The following is a 16,620-nucleotide window of genomic DNA, read 5'->3' on the forward strand; positions in this document are numbered from 1 at the left end:
TTTTTCTGGATTTGTTTCGTCATTCATTTAAATGATTTGGATGTGAATAGAGGCTGTATAGTTAGTAAGGTTGCAGGTGACACCAAACTTGGAGGTGTTGTGGGCAATGAAGAAGGTTATCTCAGAGTACAGTGGGATATTGATCAGATGGGCCAATGGGCTGAGGAGTGGCAAAAAGGATTTAATGAAGGTAAATTAGATTTGGATATCTGATTGGCAAAGGTTGGACCAAAGAAGTCTGTTTCTGTGCTAGACATCTTTGACTGTGGGATCATAAAAGTGAACTCTGCTTTGGTTCACCTCTGGGTTCTCTGATGTCCACTTGTTCATTATCTAGCTTCCTCAGTCTCTCATGGGTATATTTTTGCTCTGTATAGTATTTTACTATTACTTTCACAGCTGTTTTGTAAATGAATTGAACAACGTAGAGCTGGAAAAACACAGCAGGCCAGGCAGCATCCGAGGAGCAGGAGTATCAACATTTCGGGCATAAGCCCTTCTTCAGGAATGTAAATGAATTGTCCACTGCTGCCCGGCTCCTGACCGTATGATGTTCCATTATCAGGTTATTTTTTCCACAATATCTTTGACAGTCTAGAATTCTTTTTTCCAATAAGCGAGTGCATTTTCCTTCCATTTCTGACAGTCAAATTCTGCACCATTTTCATTCCCTGTGATTCATATTGCACTCCATGAAACATCAACTGTGTATTTCTCCTTCCACAGAAGCCAGTGATCAATGCCAAAGCCTTGTTGCCTGTGGAGAGGGTGATGTTTGACTGCCTTGTACTGCTGCAGTTTGTATGGTGAAGGTGGTTGGGTAAGAGACATTACAGATTATTCACTCAGTGATATTGAAGAATAGAAGATATCTGTACAAATCATCATGGTTTTAATTTCACAAAAATATTATTGAGAAGTTTTGACATAAGGCTACAGATGGAGAATATTGTTTCCAGTGACCACAACCATTGCCAAATAAGCAGTTTTTCAGGAATGCCTTAAAGGAAGAAAGCAGATCTTAGAGGGTGGGAATTCCAGACCATGTTCCCTTGGAGTCTATAGAAACAGTAACACAGGTGAACTCAAAATTAAACACATCATTGAGAGTCTGAACTAAAATGAGTTATTGAGATATGAAAGGGTGTGTGGTGCAGGGAGATAGGAATGATTACAGCCAGGAATTAATTCAAAGGTGTGAAAGTAAATTGTTGTTGCTTACAAATGGGAGTCTTTTTATTGATCAGCAAGTTTTGGTGCAAGTGAGCACTTCGGCAGTAGAGTTTTCAATATTCTTGAGATTATCGGGAGGGTGAATGTGGGATGCTGGCCAGGAGTGGGTTTAGATAATGAAATCTAGTGTTAACAAAAGGAATGAATGAGAGCTTCAGCAAATGAGCTGAGACTGTGGTGAGGTCTGGTGATATCACTGAAGTTGAAATAGTGGTCTTGGAGGGGGTCTGGCCTGTCATCCTCACCTCATTCAGCTGTTTGTCAGTTTGTGAATCAAGTCTGTAACAAGCTCAGGAACTGAGTTGCCCTGGCAGAACCCAAACTGGGCATCACTGAGCAGGTTATTGCTGAGCAGTTGCTTGACAGCACTGTTGATGACACCTTCCATCACCTCACTGCTGAGCGAGTGTGGACTGATGGAGGGCAATTGGCTGAGTTGGATCTGCCCTGTGTTTTTGTGTTGGAACATCCCTGAGCAATATTCCACAAAGTCAGGAGGTGCCAGTGCTGGAGCAGTACTTGTCTTGTTGGGCAGCAGTTTCTCGAGCACAGCCAACAGTATTGTTGCCAGAATATTGGCAGGGCCCATACCTTTACACTACTTCAAATCAGATCAAGAAATGGATGAGTTTTAAACCAAGTCGATCCATATCTGTGATGTCAGGGACCAATGGAGAAGGCTCATCCACTTGGCACTGCTGGCTGAAAATCGCTGCTAATGCTGTCCTCTTATCTGTTGCATGAATGTGTGAGACCCCTCCATCGGTAAGGGTGGGGATATCTGTGATGCTTCCTCCAGTGAGTTGTTTAATTGTCCATCACTATTCTTGACTCGGTGTGGCAGAACTCCGATCTAACCTATTGGCTATGGGATCACTTAGTTCTATTTGGTGTTGCTTGTGCTGTTTGGCATGCAGGTTTGGTAGCTGTACCAGGTTGGCACCTCATTTTCAGGTATGCCTTGTACTGCTCCTGACATGCCCTCCTGTATTCACCATTGAACCAGGATTGATTCCCCTGGCTTGATGTTAATGGTTGAGTGGGGGATATCAGGCCATGAGATTTCAGATTAGGCTGGAGTACAGTTCTGCTGCTGTCGTTGGCCCACAGTGAGACAGAGGTTGCAGGGTCAAGAGGGCTGATTGTGTGGTTGTATTTGCTAGTGCATTGGTAGATGTAATGTGGTCCATCCAGTTTCATTCCTTTGTTGAGACTGTGCAATGATTAATTCAATGAGTGATTTGATGGGCCACTGTCGGGTTTCTTTCCCTCAAGGACATGGTCAATGGCAGAAAAACATCCCCAATGGTTCCATGGCAAACAGGAGATTCTTCATTCCATTTGTTTTTCTTGAATTCAGAGCCACCCTCTACCGATTTGGGATTCAAACCTGAACTTCAGTTGTATATTTTAATATTCTTGATAAATGATAAATACGACAGGTTTGTTCACTTATTTTCAGAATCACTATCACAGGCTTTGTTTATTGTTTTGGAGATAAAAACACTGTCCATTATCCTGTCTCCTCCATCCTCCCCTCCAACAACAAGAGTGAGGAGCACATGGAGTTTCTCTGTCCATAACATTGCGATAATCCAATCAGCTTCCTCTGCTTCTTCCCTCCCTCTCCACTAGCCCACCGAGCCACACTGCCTCACAAGGGTGCTCCTCATTTTAGTCCTAAACTTACATTTCCTCGAGTCCCTTTTCAAGCCTTATTAGAGGTCATCTTGACCATTTACCCTAGTGTAGCTAAATCATGGACATTCCAAATCTGTCTAATCCTCCTGCTTGTCACCGCCCTCCCTCCCTCCACCCCCCACCCCCCCCCCCCCCCCGCCCCCGCCCAACCTTGCAATTCACAGATATTGTTCCATGATCTGTCTGTCTGTCTTTTCTGGTTATGTCCTTCTCTCCCATTCTGCTAAAACCTTATATTTGACCTCACCATCATTGGAAAAATCCTGCTCCATCTCCACTCTCCCTTTCTGAATTCATTGTATTTGGTGTCCCTCCAGGATCTATCCTTGGTCCGTCCTGTTTCTCACCTACACACTGCCAGGAGGTAACATCGCCCAAAAGCACTGTGTTAGGTTTCACATGTACACTGGCAATGCCCAACTCTCCCTCCCCATCATCCCTCTCCATTACTCCACTATTACTCAGTTATCAAACTGCTTACCACGCTTCAATTAGCTGCAATTCACTCCAATGAAACACTGTAATTGTTAAACCCATTGCCTTCAGTTGTTATTCCAAATTCATTTCCCTTACTGCTGTGTCCCTCCCTCTCACTGGGAAGTGTCTGAGGCAGAACTACACTCTTCACAATATTGCTCTCATATCTGAGCCCAAGGTGACCTTCTGATCAGACATCTACACAATCACAAACACCACAAATTCCAATTTCTAAAACGTTGCTTATCTCCTCCTCACCCCAGCTCCATTGCTACTGAAACCCTAACCTGTGTCGGTGTTGCCTTAAACTTGACAAATCTGAAACCGAACCCTTGATTTCGCGACTGACCCAGAATCTGGTTCAAGACTCACCCGTAATGGGACACATCCTCTCCATATTTACCCTGTCAAACCTTGACAGAATCCTGTATGTTTCAAAGAGATCACCTCTCATACTCAGTGGACTTTGGAAGAATATTCCCAACTTATTCAGCCTTTGCTTACAGGATAATCCCTTCAAAACAGGGATCATCCCAATGGATCTTCTCTGAAATGCCTCCAATAAACTGCTCTATTTCATGAACTAAAGTGACCAAATCTGTTCACGTTACTCCAGATGTGGTCTCACTTGCCATTTGTTTAGTTGCCCTAAGGTATATACTCCAAACTCTTATATTGCAAACACTTTGAAATAAGGGACAGCATTCCATTCCCTTTCCTGATTCCCTGTTGTAACTGTGTGCTCGCTTTCTGTGTTTCCTGCTCATTTTCCCCCAGTCCCTTTGTGGTGCAGCTTTCTACAGTTTATCCCGAGTTATACTCCATTTGCCAACTTGTTGCCCAGGTTTCCTGTGAATATCTCTCTGTAATCTGTTTATAATCCTTTTGGAACTTTCCTGTTATGCCTTTTCTAAAAGACTTCCCCCCCCCCCTCATTATTCGAAACATGTCCTGGGAGCACTGGGCAGTGGGAAGCATGCGCAGTTGCTATCTTTCAGGGATACTCTGTTTCATGACCGGGAGGAGCTTGTTGCCCATTGGTCAGAATGGAGACAACTTGCCCATCGAGCTGCATGAGCCTTTCACACCCCATGTCTTATTATGGAGGCACAGCGGCAGAATGGAAGGAAAGAAAAGGAAGCAAATCCTGCTCTCCATATCTGACTGAATCTTGGAACATTCTGTCCCATGTTCAGTCACATGAAGTCCCAAGGTGGAAACTCATAGAAACCTACATAGATTTGCCCTTGAAGTGCCTGCTAACCTCCACCAGGGGTAATGTGTACAGTCCTCCTGGGCCAGGAGGAGGGAATTGTATGAGTTTCAAACTTGAACTGACAGTGACGGATTTTATAAACTTGTATTACAGACAGATATTCAGATGGTAATCTCAGTCGTTGTAACGCCAAACTGTGACAGAATTACTCAATACATCAGGCCCTGGATATTCATATTGTGTGAGAGTATTGTGTTCTAGATCAATACCATTTGCTGAATAAAAGTTCTCCTTTGAATCAAACCATCCTCTCAATAGATCTTCCCAAATCTTCAACATGTGTCCTGTAATCCTTGTATATTGAGCTGAAGGGTCTAAAGTTTATTATAATGTGTAACTTTTGTAAACCGCTTTGTCACAACTCCCCAAATTTCCTTTGCTACAAGGAGAACACACTCAGTTTCCCCAAACCCCTGATTCCCCAATGTCTGTTTGCTCTCTATAAGGTACACATCAGGGTTGTGTTGGAACATTCTCCACTTGCCTGCATCAGTGCACCACCCCCCCCCACCCCCCCCAACAATATTAAAGAAAGTGAACATCCTACAGGATAAAGTACTGTACCTGAGTGGTTTCCCATCCACCACCTTCAGCATTCCCTTTCCCCACCCTCGAGGCACAGTGGCATCACTGTGTAAAAGATGAAGTCAGCATTGTCCTACCCGACCTTAGGACTGCTCTCTCATTAGAGATGTCTGGTAGTGGTTAACCTGAATATTACCACAGCACAGGCAAGGGGAGAGGTTGAAAATGAGAGTCCATTAATTGCAGATGGTTATTCTTGATGTGTATTAGCAACACACAAGTCACGTGAACAATTAATGTTAAAAAAGCCCCACACATTCTGCAACTAAAATCCCCCATTATTTGAACCATCCTGGTAAATCTCCTGTGCCCCGTCTCAGGGACCCTGCCATCATTCAACAATGTGTGGGCGATCTGTGGTTCACACAGACCTAGCTGCTCTGAACCCTGTGGGTGATAGCATCGAGCAACAGTTGCACTAAACCTCTCTGTCTGGAAGAGAGTGAGAGACAGAAATCCTGAAGGCATTTAAAATCTATTTCGGAACACACTTGCAAGGCCAAGGCTGACAGGTCTATGGGCTCTGTGTTGGAAAATGGGATTAAAATAGTTAGCTGAGAGATTTCTTTCCAGCATAAATCCAATGGACCACAAAACCGTTTTCTGTCATGTCGACCACAGACGCGTAATATAGGAAAATGACCAGCCACAATAGAAACCAGGTCAGAGAAGGTGATATTAGAATAGATGATACGTGATTGATTAATGTTTTTTGGAGGAAAATGTGACAGAGGTTAAGTGGGACATTGTGGAGCTCTGGGTGCAGGAATCTGAAATAAAAATGGGTTATCCTGAAGGCTGGAATTAAAGAAAGGCACATCACAGAGATTTGAGAGGGTGGACAAGATTAAAGATAGAAAGTGTGTTGAGACTTGAGGAGATTAGAGATTGGAGGATGTTGCAGAGATTGAGATGTCTTTGATCCCAGAGATAGTGGTAGTTCTGAGGCTAGAGAGGAATTATAGAGATAAGGATGAGTTGTTCCCTTTCCCAACCCGGTCTCTTTACTGATAATGATTGTTTCTCTGTCCTCATCTGCCATTGCCTCCATAGGCCTGCGACAATGAGACTACACAGACAGTCTGTTCCTGTTAAGGCCAAGGCTGGGAGGCGTCGAGAATGCTGCATGACCTGAGAAATTGAGGCTCTGGTCAAGAAAATGAAGGAAGGATATGGCAGGTACAGACCACTGTGTTTGTGTGAATCCTAGAGGACTATAAGGGCAGTAGGAGTATACTCGTGGGAAACCAGGAGGCAAAAAAGGGGACATGAGATAGCTTTGGGAAATAGGTTTAAAGAGAATCCAAAGAGATTCTACAAATACACTAAAGACAAAAGAATAACTAGGCAGAGAATAGTGACCCTCGAAGATCAACAAGACTGTCTATGGAACAGCAGGAGGTGGGAGAGATTCTGTAATTCTTTCATGTCAGTTTTTACTGAAAGGGTATATGGAAGTTAGAGATGTTGGAGAAATAAATAGTGATAACTTGGCAAGTGTACAAATTACAGAGGAGGTGGTACTGGATGTCTTAAAATGCATAAAGGTGGATAAATCCCTGGAATCTGATCAGGTGTATCCCAGAATTTTGTGGGTAATTAGGGAAGCTTTTGCTGAGCCCCTCGCTGCGATATTTGTATCATCAATCGCCACAGGTGAGGTGCTGGAAGATGGGTGCCATTATTTGAGAAAGGTGGTAAGGAAAAGCCAGGGAACTATAGACCGGTGAGCCTGAAGTCAGTGGCAGAGAAGTTGTTGGAGGGGATTCTCCGGGACAGGATTTACATGTCATTGGAAAAGCAAGAAATGATTAGGGAGAGTCAGCATGGCTTTGGGCATTGAAATCAGGAACTTGGACTTGAGAAAGACACAAGGTTTCACATAACACACTGGTTAGCAGGTTCAGTACCATAGAATTCTGGCGGAACTAGCTGTTTGGATACGGAATTGGCTGGAAGGTCAACACAGAAACAGAGACCCGTCAGTCCGACCAGTACATGCTTATCAGATATCCCAATGCAATCTAGACCCCCCTGTCAGCACCCGGCCCATATCCTTCCTATTCATATACACATGAAGATGCCTTTTAAATGTTGTAATCGTAATGGCCTCCACCACTTCCTCTGGCAGCTCATTCCATACACGTACCACCCTCTGTGTGAAAACGTTGCCTCTCAATTCTCTTTAAAGGCTTTCCCCTCATACCATAAACCTATGCCCTCTCGTGCTGGGATCCCCGATGCCAGGGAAAAGACTTTGTCTATTTATCCTATCCATCCACCTCATGTTTTTATATACATAGATAAGATCACTTCTCAGCCTCTGACGCTGCAGAGAAAACAGCCCCAGTTTATTCAACCTCTATTCAACCCCCAGCCGAGCTCAAATCCTCCAACCCTGGCATCGTTCTTGTAAATTTTTTCTGAACCCTTTCAAGTTTCACAACATCCTTCCAATAGGAAGGAGACCAGATTTGTACGCAACGTTCCAAAAGTGGCCTAACCAATGTCCTGTACAGCTGCAACATGACCTCACAACTCCTGTACTCAATATTTTGTCCGATAAAGGAAAGCATACCAAATGTCGCCTTCACTATCCTATCTACCTATACTCCAAGGTCTCTTTGTTCAGTCACATCCCTCAGAACCTTACCATTAAGTGTATAAGTCCTGCTAAGATTTGCTTTCCCAAAATGCCACTCCTCAACCCATTTACCCATCTGATCAAGATCCCATTGTACTCTGAGGTAATCTTTTTCACTGTCCACTACACCTCCAGATTTGGTGTCTTCTCATTAATAATACCTCCGATGTTCACATCCAAGTAATTGATATAAATGACGAAAGGTAGTGGATCCAGCACTGATCCTTGTGACACTCCACTGCTCACAGGTCTCCAGTCTGAAAAGCAACCCTCCATCACCACCCTCTGTCTTCTGCCTTTGAGCCAGTTCTGTATCCAAATGGTTAGATCTCCCTGTATGCCATGAGCTCTAACCTTGCTGAGCAGTCAGTGTCATAGTGGAGGGTGCTTTTTGTACTGGAAGCCTGTGATGAGCAATATGCTGTCAGGCTGGGTACTGGGTCCACTGATTTTTGCCATTTATATAAATGATTTCTATGTGAATATAGGAGCTATGGTTAGTAGGTTTACAATAGACACCAAAATTGGAGGTGCAATGGACAGCAGAGTTACCTGAGAGTACAATGAGACTCCGATCAAATGGGCTGAGGAGTGGCAGATGCAGTTTAATTTAGATAAATGTGAGGCTCTTCATTTTGGAAAAGCAAATCAGGGCAGGATTTTTACACTTAATGGGAAGGTCCTGGGGAGTGTTGCTGAACAAAGAGATCTTGGAGTGCAGGTTCATAGTTCCTTGAAAGTGGAATCATAGATAGGCAGGGTAGTGAAGAAAGTGTTTGGTGTACTTGCCTTTATTGGTCTGTGCATTGAGTACAGGAGTTGTGACACCATTTTGCGGCTGTACAGGACACTCATTCAGCCACTTCTGGAATTCTGCTTTCAGTCCTGGTCTCCCGCTCTCGGAATGATATTGTGAAACTTGAAAGGATTCAGAAAAGATGCAAAGATGTTGCCAGGGTTGAGGGATTGAGCTATAGGGAGAGGCTGAATAGACTGAGGCTGTTTTCACTGGAGAATCGGATGCTGAGAGGTGACCATAGAGGTTGATAAAATCGTGAGGGGCATGGATAGGGTCAACAGCCAGGGTCTTATTCCTTTTAGGTGAGTCCAAAACTAGAAAGCACAGGCATGACGGAAAAGATTGAAAAGGGATATTAAGGGCAAAGTTTCAAGCTGAACGTAGTATGTGTATGGAATGAGCTGCCAGAGAAAGTGTGGAGGCCGGTACAGTTACAACATTTAAAAGGCATCTCATTGGATATGTGATTGGGAAAGGTTTAGAAGGCTATGGGCCAAGTGCTGGATTATGGGACGAGATTAATTTAGGATATCTAGTCGGCATGGACAAGTTGGACTGAAGGGTCTGTTTCTGTGCTGTACATCTCTCTGGCACGAATAAATTAAAATTTAGATTTCTCTTTTATGGAGAGTTAGCAGGTCAGACAATTCTCCTTGGAGCTGAGAAGGATAAGCAGTGATTTCGAACAGGAGTTGATTTGTTTCCAGGGTATTTCATTTACAGAGAGACAGAGCGAGAAATTTTTAACGTCACAATTTTTAGTAACTATTTTCAGGTAACTGGCAAATAATGCAAAGAAAACTGTGAAGATTATTTTACTCAGTAAGTTCTGAGCATCTGGAACAGTTTGACCAACAGCTGGATGCAGATTCCGTAGTTATTGTCAAAACAAATTTGAAATTTAACATTTTTAAGGAAGGATTTGGAGGGCTCTGTCCAAATGGGAGGTGAGTTGGGACTGACTGGGACCATCTCCAGAGGGAGAGAGTACAGCCCCAATGGGCTGAATAGCCCCCAGGCCCTGTGCTCTGTGATACTGACCCATTCACTGTGAATGATGAAGCTCATCACAGGGCAGAGCCGTAGAGATGTACAGCATGAAAATAAACCCTTTGTTTAAACTGGTCCATGCTGACCAATATGCCAACCTAATCTATACCCATTTGCCAACACTTGGCACATATCAGTCTACACCCTTCCTATTCATATACCCATCCAAATGCCAAATGGTTTAATTGTACCAACATCCTCCACTTCCCGACAGAAGATTCCATACACGCACCAACCTCAGTGGGGGAAAGAAAATTGCCCCTCAGATCCATTTTAAATTCTTCCCCTCTCATCTTAAACCTATGCCTTCTCATTCTGGACCCCCTGACCCCAGGGAAATGACCTTGTCTATTTATCCTACCCAGGCCCCTCATGGTTTTATAAACCTCTATGAGGTCACCCCTCAGCCTCTGATGCACCTCGGAGGATCCCACCACTCAGGTCACAATGGGGCCTGGCTGATTGACACAGCTTCAGACCAATAGGAGAGTTGGCATGATCCTCCAGCCAATGGGAGTTAATGAGGGGTGGGTCCAGCAGGCCAACACATGACCATCAGCTTTGCAGGCGCAGTGTCACTGTGAGGGGGGACTGAATGTGAAGGAGTGGGAGAGACAGCAGATACTGGGAGAGAGATGGAGTTAGTGTGGACTGGGAAGGTTGATAAACACTGTTTCAGTCTGTTGGACCTGAATTAGATACTCCGGATAAATGAGAACCAAAAGAACTTCGGATACTGTAAATCACACACAACAACCAGAAGGTGCTGGAAAAGCTCAGCAGGTCAGGCAGCATCTGTGAAAAGAAATCAGTTCGCATTTTCGATCCAGTGATGCTTCCTCAGGAACTGATGTTACTGAGAAAAAAAAGTATGTTTTTATGCAGAAGGTAGGGGTTGAGGAGTAAATGATAGGTGGGGATAGAGTCCAAAGAGAGAGATAAGAGCATTTGGACAAAGGAGTGGATAACGATCTGACGGGGGGGGAGGGTGAACAGCTGTTTATGGGGACTGTTAGTGGCTAACCATAGGTAATGTGTAATGGCAGGCTACGTAATAACAAGGCCTGGTATGTGGGGTAGGGGGTAAAGACACTAGGACGTGGGAGAGTTCAGGACCTAAAATTATTGAATTTGATGTTGAAGCCAGAGGATTGCAGGGTCCCTGAGTGGGAGATGAGGTGTTGTTCTTCCAGGTTGTGTTAAAGTGTGATGCTGGAAAAGCACAGCAGGTCAGGCAGCATCCAAGGAGCAGGAGAATTGATGTATTGTGCATGTCAGTACTTCATCAGAAATGTGGGTGCTGGAATACGGCTGAGAGATAAATAGGGAGGGGTGTTTGGGGTTGGGGGAAGGGAGCTAGGGTGGCAATAGGTGGTTGTAGATGGAGGGTCGTGGTGAGAGGGTGGAATGGATAATTGGGAAGGAAGATGGGCAGGTGGGACTGTTCAAGAGGCCAGTGCCGAGTTGGAGGGTTGAATCTGAGATAAGTTGGGGAGTGGGAGATGAGGAAACCTTGATGCTGCGTTGTTGAAAGTTCCCAAGGTGGAAGATGAGGTGTTCTTCCTCCAGGTGTCGGGTGGCTCGGATTTGGGATGGAGGGCTTGCATGTCCTTGGCAGCGTGGTGGCGGATGGAGTGGGGGGTAGCCGAAGTGGTCGGCCACAGGGCAGTGGGGTTGGTTGGTGCATCTGTCCCAGAAATGTTCCCTGAAATATTCCACAATTTGGTGTCCTGAGAGCAAGGGACACAATAGGTGAGGTGTTTGGATGGGCAGGGAAATCTCTGCTGGATGTCGGAGGATCCAGTGGTGCCTTGGATGGAGGAGAGGGGAAGGTGTGGGCATAGGTTTTCCACCTCTTGCAGTGGCAAGCGAAGGTGCTTGGAGTGGAGAGTGGGTTGGTGGGGACCGTGGATCTAACGTGGAAGTCACAGAAGGTATGGTCTCTGTGGAATGCTGAAAGGGGTGGGGAGGGAAATATATCTCAGGTGGTTGGATCTGATGGTGGAAAGAGCAGAGGATGATGCGTTGTATATGGGTGGAAGGTGAGGGTGGTGGGATTCCATCTTTGTTGCATTTGGAGGGGTGGGGTTCAAGGGCAGTGGTGTGGGAAGTGGAGGAGATACACTGGAGGGCATTGTTGACCACATGTGAGGGGAAATTGCAGTCCTTGAAATAGGAAGCCATTTGGTATGTTCTGAAGTGTTCTTCCAGCTTGCATCAAGCTTCACTGGAACACTGCAGTAAGCATGAGACAGAGATGTTGGACAGTGAACAGTCTTGTGTGTTAAAGAGCAGGCAACTGGAAGCTCATGGTCTTTTTTGTAGGCACAATGTAGATCATCAGCCGCCATTTCCACCACCGCCACTGAGATTCTAGAAGGTTCCTGTCTCCTCCATTAACAGCTTTCCACCTTCCCACTCCTTTATCTTTCCAAATGTTCCTGTGTCTCTTTGGGCTCTGTCCCCACCTATTATTTACTCTTTAACCCCTATCTCCTGTAGTCCAAAGATCTATAGGTTCGGTGAATTGGCCCAGCTAAGGTTCCTGTAGTGTTCAGGGATGTGTATTAGTTCGGGGAAATGGAGAGTAATAGAGTAGGAGAATGGGTCTGGGTGGGATAAACTTCGGCGGGTGGGTGTGGAATTGTTGGGTCAAAGGGCCTGTTTCCTGAAGGGATTCTAATTTTCCCAGCTGTCATCGGTTCTGAGGAAGGGTCACTGGACCTGCGATAACCCATGGTGTGTGCAGGAGGCGGAAAGGGGAGAGTGGCAGCAGAAACCAGATGAAATGTGTCAGTGGAGACTGGGAGGGTTTAGTTACACTCTGTGCAGGTCGTTAGTCTGAATTAGAAACTCTTGGTCCCACGTTTGCAGCAAAGGGGAAGATGGCTTGGGCCTCAGGCAGTGAGAGGTCCTGGGTTATGGCCACCATATTTATTTGGGGCAAGGTACAGCAAGGAGCATGCACGTGTCCTCTTCCTGGGTGGGGGCGTGTTGATTTGAAGAGGAGCATTTAGACATCAAACACGTACTAAGAGAAGTGTTTGTCTTCACTATTCATCTTGCAGTGACTGTGAGCTTTGTTTTGTGAATTCATTTTATGGGATATTAATTGAGGATAATTGAGACTCTGATCTCAATAAACAAGTTTCTACAGTCAGCGGAGTCCTCAGGATCTGAATATCCTTGGCATTTAACTGTGGAACGAGAAAGGTTTGTCTGTTCTGTCTGTGGGAAAATAGCTTCAATATTTTTGTCAAGCCTAAAGCAGAAATATGTTCACGTTCATGGTTGGATCACCCTTGGGGTATGTGTTCAATTCTTGGCCCTGTAGCTGTGGAAGGAGGTATTGGCCTGAGAGAGAGCACAAATTTATCCAAATTACACCTTGTCTTTTTGCAAGAACTGTCAGATTTAGTCTCAATTATCCACTTCATAATGTTAATCTGTAAACTCCATACTACCAATTCTCTGCAAATTTCTCGTGGATTCAAATTCCAGCACCATTTCAGGTGGAATGTTCCAAATTCTGACAACTGTCTGTTCATTCAGAAACTGTTAAAGTCCATTTTGACTCTGGGGTTACAACGGGCTGAATTAAAAGATGCAATGCTGGTCCTGAGCTCCCATTGAGGTGCATTGGAACAGTACAGTGTAGGTGTGAGCAGACAATGAAGATGACAGGGCTGCACCGTGAGTGTTGCTTGGCTCAATGAGAGTGTTTTGGAGTTGGGTGTAAATAGTGAGGTGAGACAGGGAGAAGGTGAAGCTGAAACTCCGTTTTAGTTCAGGCCTTTCAGAAATTCATAGTCCCAATGGGAATAGCCAATTTGTCAGTGATACCTGTGGAGTATTTAAGTTTTTAAAGTATGACATATCAGTTTAAGTAAAGATTTTTTTTGTTATTATAATGGACATGTTTGAAGTGAAGGAAGGTTACTCACTCATTTAAATTCTCTTAATGGGAGTAACTAGATGAATGTAGAGAGACGTTTTGACAGGAGCCCTCAGACCCGTGGTGTGCTCCTCTTGCACAATGTGGGAAATAAGGGCCGCTTCCAGTGTCCCTGACGGCTATTTGTGCAGCAAGGGTTCCCATCTGCAGCTACTGGGAAACTGCTTTTCAGAGCTGGAGCTGAGAGTGGACTCAATGTGGAGCATCTGCAATACTGAGAATGTTATGGACAGCACGTTTAGTGAGTTAGTCACACTGCAGGTGAGGGTTACACAGGCAGAAAGGGAATGGGTGAACATCAGATCTAGTAAAAGGCTCAGGAAGTGAGTACAGGAGTCCTCCATTGTTATCCCCTTCTCATACAGATACTGCATACCGCTTGGGATTCTGTAAGGGCAGGAATGGGTGGGGTAGCTTCTCGGGAAATCAGCATCAGCCAGGTTCATGACACCACAGAGAGCTCTGCTCAGAACAAGAGGAATGAGAGTGGCAGGGCTATAGTGACAGGGGATTCAATTATCAGGGGTACAGCCTGGCACTTCTGTGCCCACTGACATGAATCCAGGATGGGATGTAATCTCCCTGGTGCCAAGATCCATGATATCATGGAGTGGCTGCAGGACATACTGGAGCTGGAGAGTAAACAGGCCGTGGTGGTGCAACACACAGATACCAACGACATCGCTAAACAGAGGGCTGAAGGCCTGAAAGCTGGACATAGGGAGAGCAGAGATACATTAAAATGTAACTCCTGAAATGTAATAATGTCAGACTTACTCCCAGTGCCATGTGCTAATGAGAGCAGGAATGAGAAGGTATATCAGCTGGATGTGTGGCTGGGGAAATGGTGTACCACAGAAGGGTTATGATTCTTCAGGCACTGGGACTGTTTCTGGGTTGGACCTGTACCAGCCTGACCGGTTACCCCCGGGCAGAGCTGAGACAAATCTGGTGGGGGCTTTTGCCAGTTCTGTTGGTGAGTTTGTAACTAGTCTGGCAGTGTAGGCTTATATGGGTCAGATTCAGGACAGAGAATGGGAGGTAGAATATTAGTGATGTAGTTAGCGGCTCAGAAAGCCAAAGGAAAGGAGGATTAAACGAAGATTGAGTCCCTTTTCATCCATCAGTCCTGACATCCCAGGAAGGTGAGTCAACAAAATCTGGAGCTGTTTACATGTCTATGACTCTGTGCTTCAGCAAAATGGTGGAAATCTGCAATAAAAACAAAAAGCGCTGGAAATCCTCAGCAAGTCTGTCAGTATCTGAAATGGTGACAGATGCAGGAAACATTGCAGCCTTGAAGAAGTGTTTAGATGATCACACCAAGCACTACAATATCGATTACACGCTGAGTGCCAGAGCGTTGGACTAGAATAAATAGGTGCTTGATGACCAGCATGAATACGATGGGGCTGGAAAGGTGACGTTTCGGGTCAGGGTTATTTATCAAGACTGACAAAGGGTCCCGACCCAAAACATCAACCTTCCTGCTCCTCTGCTGCCTGACCTGCACCTCCCCAGGTCCACATTGTACAGACTCTGACTTCCAGCATCTGCAGTCCTTAACTATCTTCACATCCCAGGACTCATCTGGTGATCCTCCTTTACACTCTCCTGGTTATTGAGAGAGCCTTCCTTGGAAAAGGGGAACAAAGGTGTGATACAGTACTCCAGGTGTGGTCTCACCAAGGCCCTTCCAGAAAGGGATCCCTGTCCCCATCTTATCCATAATGGTCATCAAGCACACATGCCTGGTGTGACCATCTCAACACTTCTTCAAGGCTGCAACGTTTCCTGCATCTGTCACCATGTCAGATGCTGCCAGACCTGCTGAGGATCTCCAGCGCTTTGTTTTCTCTGCTGTAGAGTGTTGAAAGGGGGGATTTGCAGTTGAGAAATTCAAATTGAACTTCATGTTACTTGATCCGAGCCGATCTGAATATCATTGACCTTTTCATCTGGAAGGAAAGGTTTGCATTCTGTCCGTGGATGAATATTTCAAATCTCAGTGTGACGCAAAAAGTACTGAGACAGTGAAGTCCATGTTAGCGTGGGGACTTGGTTTTTGAAAGTCTAAAAAAATCGTGGCACGTTTCGCTGGAAGAGTCAAGCCACAGATTGGTTTTGTATGAGGACAATTAGCCATGAAACCAGAAAGACCAAAGGATTCCTGCATCATGGAAAAAGCTATGAAAATGGGATTGTTGTAATGGAGTGAATTATCAATCATTGATTGTAATCCATTGGTGTTGTCACATCGGTTCCAGCGCCGTGGGGAAACACGGGAAATGTGATGAATGCAGTGTCAGTTTAAGTTATTCAACTGGAAAGGTGAAGAAGAAATTTACGAGGATGATGCCAGGTCTCAGGGGTCTGAGTTACAGGGAGAGGTTGGACAAGTCAGGACTTTTTTGTTTAGAGCAGAGGAAATCGAGGGGGAATATTTTATAGAAGTGTATAAGACCATGAGAGGCAAGGGTAAGGTGAATGCACTCGGTCTTTTTCCCAGGGAACCAAGGACTGGAGGGCATCAGGTTAAAGTTCGAGGAGAAAGAATACATGGGAACCTGAGGGGCAACTGTTCTACACAAAGGTGGCATGTATATGGAATGAGCTGCCAGTGGAAGTGGTTGAGGTGGGTATATTAACAACAAGTAAAAGACATTTGGACAAATACATGGATAGGAAAGTTTCAGAAGCAGATGGGTTAAGTGCAGGGAAATGGGGTTAGCGTGGATGGACATTCTGGTCGGCATGGGCCAGTTTGGACCAAAGGGCCTGTCTCTGCTGTAGGATGCTATAACTCTAAGTGCATTTGCTATTTCTCCCACTAACTCTGGTATCATGGGATGTATTCCATCAGGGCAATGAGACTTGTCTACCTTTAGGTCCATTAACTT

General features: G+C 45.1%; 1 long non-coding RNA gene across 4 annotated transcripts in view; it reads left to right on the plus strand.

The window, feature by feature from the left end:
* The window catches only part of LOC140458568 (uncharacterized), a 127,051-nt gene that overhangs the window by 52,429 nt on the left and 58,002 nt on the right, over positions 1–16,620 (plus strand). Inside the window, exons 1-4 of one of the 4 annotated variants that reach the window (XR_011953565.1) lie at positions 309–565; positions 727–820; positions 6,326–6,451; positions 16,230–16,355. This is a non-coding gene — a long non-coding RNA (uncharacterized lncRNA). Of the gene's footprint in view, positions 1–308; positions 566–726; positions 821–6,325; positions 6,452–16,229; positions 16,356–16,620 lie in introns of those variants that run through there. The other 3 variants (XR_011953563.1, XR_011953564.1, XR_011953566.1) reach the window with 3 other exon arrangements.

This window comes from Chiloscyllium punctatum, chromosome 33 (genome assembly GCF_047496795.1).
Source record: "Chiloscyllium punctatum isolate Juve2018m chromosome 33, sChiPun1.3, whole genome shotgun sequence".
Taxonomy (NCBI): Eukaryota; Metazoa; Chordata; class Chondrichthyes; order Orectolobiformes; family Hemiscylliidae; genus Chiloscyllium; species Chiloscyllium punctatum.